Below are 7,276 nucleotides of genomic sequence, written 5' to 3' on the forward strand. Positions count from 1 at the left end.
GGAAGCAACCACTATGTTCCACAGTGTAGATTACTCTTAGAAACTTAGAGCTGAGTGAAAAAAGTCATAGAAGATTATGCACGATAAGATATCATTTTTAGAGAGCTCAGGAAAGCATAACTAAATGATTTATTATTTAGGAGCAACACACGTTTGTTAAAAATTTGTTTGTAAACAAAGGAATGTTCATCACAAAATTCAGGATAGTAGTTACCTCTGAAAGGCAGGAAAGGAATGAAATGAGGAAGCTAACACAGTTAAGTTGTATTAGTATTGCAAGGTGAATCATAGGTGCTCATCTTAATTACTATTCTTGTCCCTCCTGGGAGAAAAATTGTGGAATTGCATACGGTAGGGAGGACCTTAATGCAGGGAGACAACCATGGCTAGGGAAAGGCTAAAAGAGATGAGACAGAATGACAGAAGAAGGACAATGGAATTGTTGCTCTAATTTGTGGTGAAAATGCTCCAGTCATATTCTCTTATTTACCTGGACTCAGGTCATCAGAATGTCTCATTCCCTATTATCTCTGACATTTGAATGACTGATGAGCTCTGTAGATTTAAAAACAAACAAACAAACAAACAAACAAACAAACAAAAAACTCCTTTCTGAACAAGAGCACCGATACTCTGTTTCCAATTTCAAATGTGAAAGTTTGTTTTTATGGTTTTTATGAAAAGGTTGATTTCCTCCAGAAATTTTAATGTTCTGTATAACTGAGGGAAATTTAATTTTTGAATTTGAGAGTTATTGATCCATTTACTAGTAACAGCTGTATGTTCTTTAAAATGCAAAAGAGACATTTGTTTTATCTTTTTGAGAGAATGGTGCTGTTTGTTCTGCAGAACTGGAAATTTGCCATTTACAAACAGCACTTATCTCACTATTTACAGCTTTTTCTAATCAGATCTAGGCTTTTTATTTTCCTACTTGTGCCTAAGCAAAAAAAAAAAAAAAAAAAAGCAGATGAGAATGAAAAGGGAAGAAAATAAAATAACTGTGGGGGAAAAAATCTTCAAAAAACTATCTATTTAAAATTATAGTGGAGCTTTAAAATGGAATTCTACTATACAATCGAAAAGAATGAGGTGGTGACATTACTAGCTAGGATAGACAGCAAGATATATATTTATTAAGGTGGGGGGAGACAGCATGTTGCAATACATTATGTAGTATGAATTAACTTATGTAAAAAAGAATAACAAATAAATATAAGCCAACATTTTACCAGTATTTTTATGGGAGAGGGGTGACAGTGTAATAGGAGTCACTTTCACTATTTCAGTTAATTTATATCTATAATTAAATTTTAAGCCATGGACCTGTATTATTTTGTAGCAGAGAAAATTTAACTTAGTAATATTTTATTATTCATTGTGGATTTTTCATGTTTCTCAATTCTTTACTCCTGCTAGGACTCGGGCAGATTTTTAAAACTCCCATCCCTAATGTCCAAAGTTGCATTTTTGTATCTTTAGGATTGCTGAGCTAGAATAATCCTTAAGCTATTTAACAATTCTCCCTGGGTAAGCTCATTGGCATTGCAAACACAGACACTGTTTCCTTTAGTTGGCACCCAAACTTTCTTCTTCCTTAACAGCAGAATCCTCAGCAGGCAAAATAAAACGAAAGAAAACTCCTATTAAGAATTTGGAAAGTTTTAAAATGCAAATTCACATTTATCAATAGCTATCTCACTGAGATCACTTGTACTCAAGGTAATTCCAACAACCTTAAAGATCATTTTCCTGATCACAGCACAGAAATCCCAGTTTCATTTTTACTTTGGTTTTTTTAATCAAAAATTCATTGGTTGCTAAGAAATCTCAATTTGGGCAAGGCAAGAGCAAATATATCCCACAGATTTTAAATGTAACTTCATCTTAAAGGACTCAGAAACACATACACAACCCCCAACACACACACAGAGAAAGAAAGAGAGAATCTCTAAAGTGTACTATAAACACTTGTTGGCTTTCCAAAAAAACTAAGTTTCGTATCACTTTAATGAACACTTTTTAAATGCAAATCTTTCAAAGTATTTTCTTCACTTTATCATATGAAGGATGCATTTCTTTCTTTCCTCTCTTCTTTCCTTCCTTCATCCTTCCTTCCTTCCCTCCTTCCTTCCCTGCCTCTCTCTCTTTCTTTCTTTCTTTCTCTTTCTTTCTTTTCTTTCTTTCTTTCTCTTTCTTTCTCTCTCTCTGTCTCTTTCTTTTCTTTCTTTCTTTCTCTCTGTCTCTCTCTTTCTTTCTTTCTCTCTCTCTCTTCTTTCTTTCTTTCTTTCTTTCTTTCTTTCTTTCTTTCTTTCTTTCTCTCAGACAGAGTCTCACACTGCCACCCAGGCTGGAGTGCAGTGGCACAATCTTGGCTCACTGCAACCTCTGCTTCCCGGGCTCAAGCAATTCTCCTGCCTCAGCCTCCCAAGTAACTGGGATCACAAACATGTGACACCACGCACAGCTAAATTTTGTATTTTTAGCAGAGATGGGTTTTTGCCATAGTGGCCAGGCTGGTCTCGAACTCCTGACCGCAAGAGATCTGCCTGCCTCGGCCTCCCAAAGTGCTGGGATTACAGGCATCAGCCACTGCACCTGGCCAAAGGATGCATTTCTGATCTTATTAACCACACTCATCATTCTGGGCATTCATGACTGTACTACAGAGGTACACAACCCTTTAATCAAAACCCTTGCAACCAGATGTTTTTAATTTTGTACAGGGAACATGGTACTTATACCATATATTCGTCCCACCCCAAATAAGGTCTGTAATTAACACATTATTTCTGCAGCAAAACATATTCCCACAAATTAGAATGAACTTCCTAAGTTGCCTCACATCAGTTCAGATAAGATTTGCTGCCAAACAAGTATAAGACAAGTTAGGCTTTGCTACCAAATGGAATTTGAAAACAAACAATCCAAACAAACAAACTTAAAAAAAAAAATGAGTCTTTTGATTTGACACTGCAGATAAGTCACTGCACACTTATATAACAGTGACTAAAAGGGTGCCTGAGTTGTTTTGTCTTGGATGTAGAGGTCATGGCTATCATTTTGAGGACTCGAGGTCTGCTTCTCTAAGTCTTCCTGCCTCTATGCAATCTGGCATCCTCCCATCTGTTTTGTTGCTATGATTTCCTCTACCACCTTTCCTGTCCTGTTAATTTATTACTTTTAATCTGCTGTGACTTAATGAAATAGATACCAACATTATAATTATGTATGAAATTAGAGTAAGTAGGTTTTACATCAGAAGACCAAAAGTTGTTTTATAATAAGATATATAAACTTTGCTCATATTCATGATAAAAGCTATTTCAACAATTTAGAGGCTTTTTTGTTTGCTAGTGATTCGCACCTGTATTTGCAATTTTTGAGATACTTATCTTTAAAAAAAACCCTCCACTCCCCACTCTGAGAAAAAAAGAGAGAGAAAAAAAGAGAGAGATACGTTGTCTCATTTTATAGATGTCATCTATTTTCAGGATCTGACACCTTATAAAACCATATTATTATAATATATGCATATATGACATTTTGGTCGTCAAAAAATAAGTTAAAGTTTAAAACTTATTCACTCTAGCACAAAAAAAGATTATGACGATAAATATGAAGTATTTGTAAAATATTAAAAGTAGAATCTCAGCATGACTTTTGTAAACAATAACAGTCAATTGCCAATATTTTTATTATTGCTCAACTTGCAAGTCCTTCCATATTCTGCCCCTGCGTTCTGCATTTATCTTCCTTTATTACTGCTGTCAGCATGAGCCTTTCCACAGCTCCAACATGTAGAGCCCTTCAGCAGCAATGCCCACACAGGCCATACTTATCACTGCAACACATAAGAAATCTGAGGAGGCCGGGCGCAGTGGCTCATGCCTGTAATCCCAGCACTTTGGGAGGCCGAGGCGGGCGGATCACGAGGTCAGGAGATGGAGACCATCCTGGTTAACATGGTGAAACCCCGTCTCTACTAAAAAAATACAAAAAAATTAGCTGGGCGTGGTGGCGGGCACCTGTAGTCCCAGCTACTCGGGAGGCTGAGGCAGGAGAATGGCGTGAACCTGGGAGACGGAGCTTGAAGTGAGCTGAGATCACGCCACTGCACTCCAGCCTGGGAGACAGAGCGAGACTCCGTCTCAAAAAAAAAGAAAGAAAGAAATTTGAGGAGGAGTAGAGGATCACAAATGGAAATCAACACAGGAATGTCCAAGACTCAAGGTTCCTGGAGGGAAGTAGCCAAAGCTTGTCAAACATCAATACCAAGTGTTAAGAGAGAGAGGTAATGAAAGCCCTACTCCAGAAGAGTACCGGGAGAAGTAAGAACAAAGAAGCCCAAATCAGGTGACTCAAGCATAAGAAAGCATCTTGAGGGCCTCTGACTCACCCATTTAGCAAAGGTCCAAGTACCTGCCAAGCACAGGGATGGGCCCTGGGGATACAAAAAAAAAAAAGTACAAAATGGTCCCCACCCTTAGGCATGCAGTGTTGTTAGCAATTAGACAAGCATAAACAAATAACGACAACCATATACCATGCCATACCAGTACAATTTAATACCAGGCGCTACCTGAGCACAGGGAAATGAGTGCCTGACGCTGCTGTGCAAAACCAGCAGTGACATCACAGAGACTTGCTGTGCTTCCTTTCACTGAATGGCTTCCAACTTCCATGCTGCTCCTCCAGCACTCTGACATGCATCCGCCACAGCAACTTAGCACTTGCTCTTCCCTTGCCCTAGAGCACTCTTCTTCCAGATTGCCACATGGCTCACTCACTTCATTCAGTTCCCAGCTCAAGTGCTACCTCATCGAAAAAGATTTCTCTGACCAACCACCCTATTTAAACTATACTCCTACCCTGCCTAAACCCATACACACACACACACACACACACACACACACACACACACACACACACACACTCACTCTCTCTCTCTCTCCCTATTGCCTTACAGTGCTTTTTTATCACAGCACCTATCGCAATCTGAAGATCTTGTTCAATTATTTATTGTCTGTTTCCCTCATGTAAATTCTGTGAGAGCAGGTATATCTGTCAGTTTTATTTATTGCTATATATCCCCAATGCTGGGCAGAGTTTAATGAATGAATAAGGAGAAATTTGAGCTGAGTTATGAAGAACATGTAGCAGTTTATCAAGGGAATGGGCCGGAGGTGGAGGCAGGAACACAGAATGCACATAGGCACAAATAACAAGGAGTCAAGGCACTGTTAAAGGAACTTAAAGAGGGAAATAAATAATCTGTTCCTGGCACACAGTGTGTTTATATTACATGTTATTAAATAAATGAGTGAATGAGTGAATAAATGGTTGAATTAATAAACAGAGTTGTGCTTTAGAAAGTGTGTAAGGGGGCCGGGCATGGTGGCTCACGCCTGTAATCCCACCACTTTGGGAGGCCGAAGCAGGAGGATCACGAGGTCAGGAGATTGAGATCATCCTGGCTAACATGGTGAAACCCTGTCTTTTCTCTACTAAAAATACAAGAAATTAGCCAGGCGTAGTGGCAGGTGCCTGTAGTCCCAGCTACTCGGGAGGCTGAGGCAGGAGAATGGCAGGAATCCAGGAGGTGGAGCTTGCAGTGAGCCAAGATCGCATCACTGCATTCCAGCCTGGGTGACAGAGTGAGACTTGGTCTCAAAAAAAAAGAAAAAGAAAGTGTGTAAGGGGGCAGGTCTGGCACTAGATTTGCGGCAGACTGTCTTGCAGCTTCTAGGCCTAACTCAGGTGAGGTGGAGCTGCTAGGGTCCTGAATTCAGAGATCCCTTAATTGACAAGGAACATTATGGCAAGCCACTGGCTGAAGTAACTGAGGAGGAGAAGAATGATCAGGAACTCAAGGAGACTCAGCTCATCAAAGCTGCTCCAACAATGACAACGAGTTCTGTGTTTGAAGACCCCATAATCAGTAAATTCACCAACATGATGATGAAGGGAGAAAACAAAGTACTAGCCAGATCCTGTATGACTTAGGTTCTGGAAGCTATGAGAAGTACCATGATGCTTCTGCAGGGGAACAGGCAACCAGTGAACACAACCCCTACACCAGAGGTCCCCAACCATTTTGGCACCAGAAACTGGTTTCCACAGACAGGGGAGAGGGGGTTGATGGGAGAGGGGTGGAAGGGATTGATGATTTCATCAGGCATTGGATTCTCATAAGGAGTGTGCAACCTAGATCCCCGCATGTGCAGTTCACAGTAGGGTTCTCACTCCTATGAGAATCTAATGTTGCTGCTGATCTGACAGGAGGTGAAGCTCAGACGGTAATGCTGGCTTTCTCACCTTGCTTGCTCGCCACTCACCTCCTGCTGTGTGGCCTGGTTTCTAACAGGCCATGAACCTTACCACGCATCCGTGGCTTGGGGGTTGGGAACTCCTGCCCTACACCGTCTTCCACTAAGCAGTGAAAAACTATGAGCCTGTGATTGGGCTGATACCCATCCTCAAGGGAGGCCATTTCTCCTGGATCCCTGGATCCTTACCCTACCAATATCACCACTTCCTGGCCATAAAGTGGATGATCACTAAGTGGCACCAGGGGATGCTGATGCCAGCCAGAGAAGCTGTCACATGGGCTGCTGGAGGCTTTTTGCAACCAGGGCCCTATGATCAAGAGGAAGTATGACATGCACAAGATGGTCGAGGCCAACCATGCCCTGGCCCACTACTGCTGGTGGTAGAGATTCCAGAAGGAGCTCAGGGCCCTTCACTGCAAGAAATACTGTGAGCCACTGCTACTTCAAAAAACAGCTGTGGGTTAAGGATGTAGTTCCTTTTTAAGGGCCCACAGGCCTCATGAGAAGGATGGAGCAGCATATTTATTGCCTGGTAATCCTTCTTTCTTTGAGGCTAAAATTTGCTCTCTCTCTCTGTCCCCCTCTCCTTGTAAAGAGAGAGCATATTGTCTTGGAAACGTCGTCCAAGAAACTTAGGACCCAGGCTTCTCTTCCCTCAGCTTGGGATGGACCTTTGGATGATATAAAAGGAAGCGGTTTTAGGTATTAGAAAAGATTTTGGATCTTTGGATGATATAAAAGGAAGCAGTTTTAGGTATTAGAAAAGATTTATTAGAAAATTCTCACAATGAACTGGTATACCATGTGGTACAGTATTACCATTCACTAAAACTGTCTGGAGGGGGAAAAAAGAAAGTGTGTAGGATAGATTGATGGAATGGAAGATAGGAAGTAGAGAAATCTCAAAGGCTAGTCTTCTATAAAGAGAAAAATCAGGCTCCAAA

General features: G+C 40.7%; 1 pseudogene; it reads left to right on the forward strand.

Moving 5' to 3' along the window:
- The first annotated feature begins 2,731 nt into the window (after positions 1–2,731).
- On the forward strand, positions 2,732–6,716 carry LOC116472197 (small ribosomal subunit protein uS7m-like; annotated as a pseudogene).
- The last annotated feature ends 560 nt before the right edge of the window (positions 6,717–7,276 follow it).

Source organism: Hylobates moloch, unplaced genomic scaffold (genome assembly GCF_009828535.3).
Source record: "Hylobates moloch isolate HMO894 unplaced genomic scaffold, HMol_V3 SCAFFOLD_8, whole genome shotgun sequence".
NCBI classification, from domain to species: domain Eukaryota; kingdom Metazoa; phylum Chordata; class Mammalia; order Primates; family Hylobatidae; genus Hylobates; species Hylobates moloch.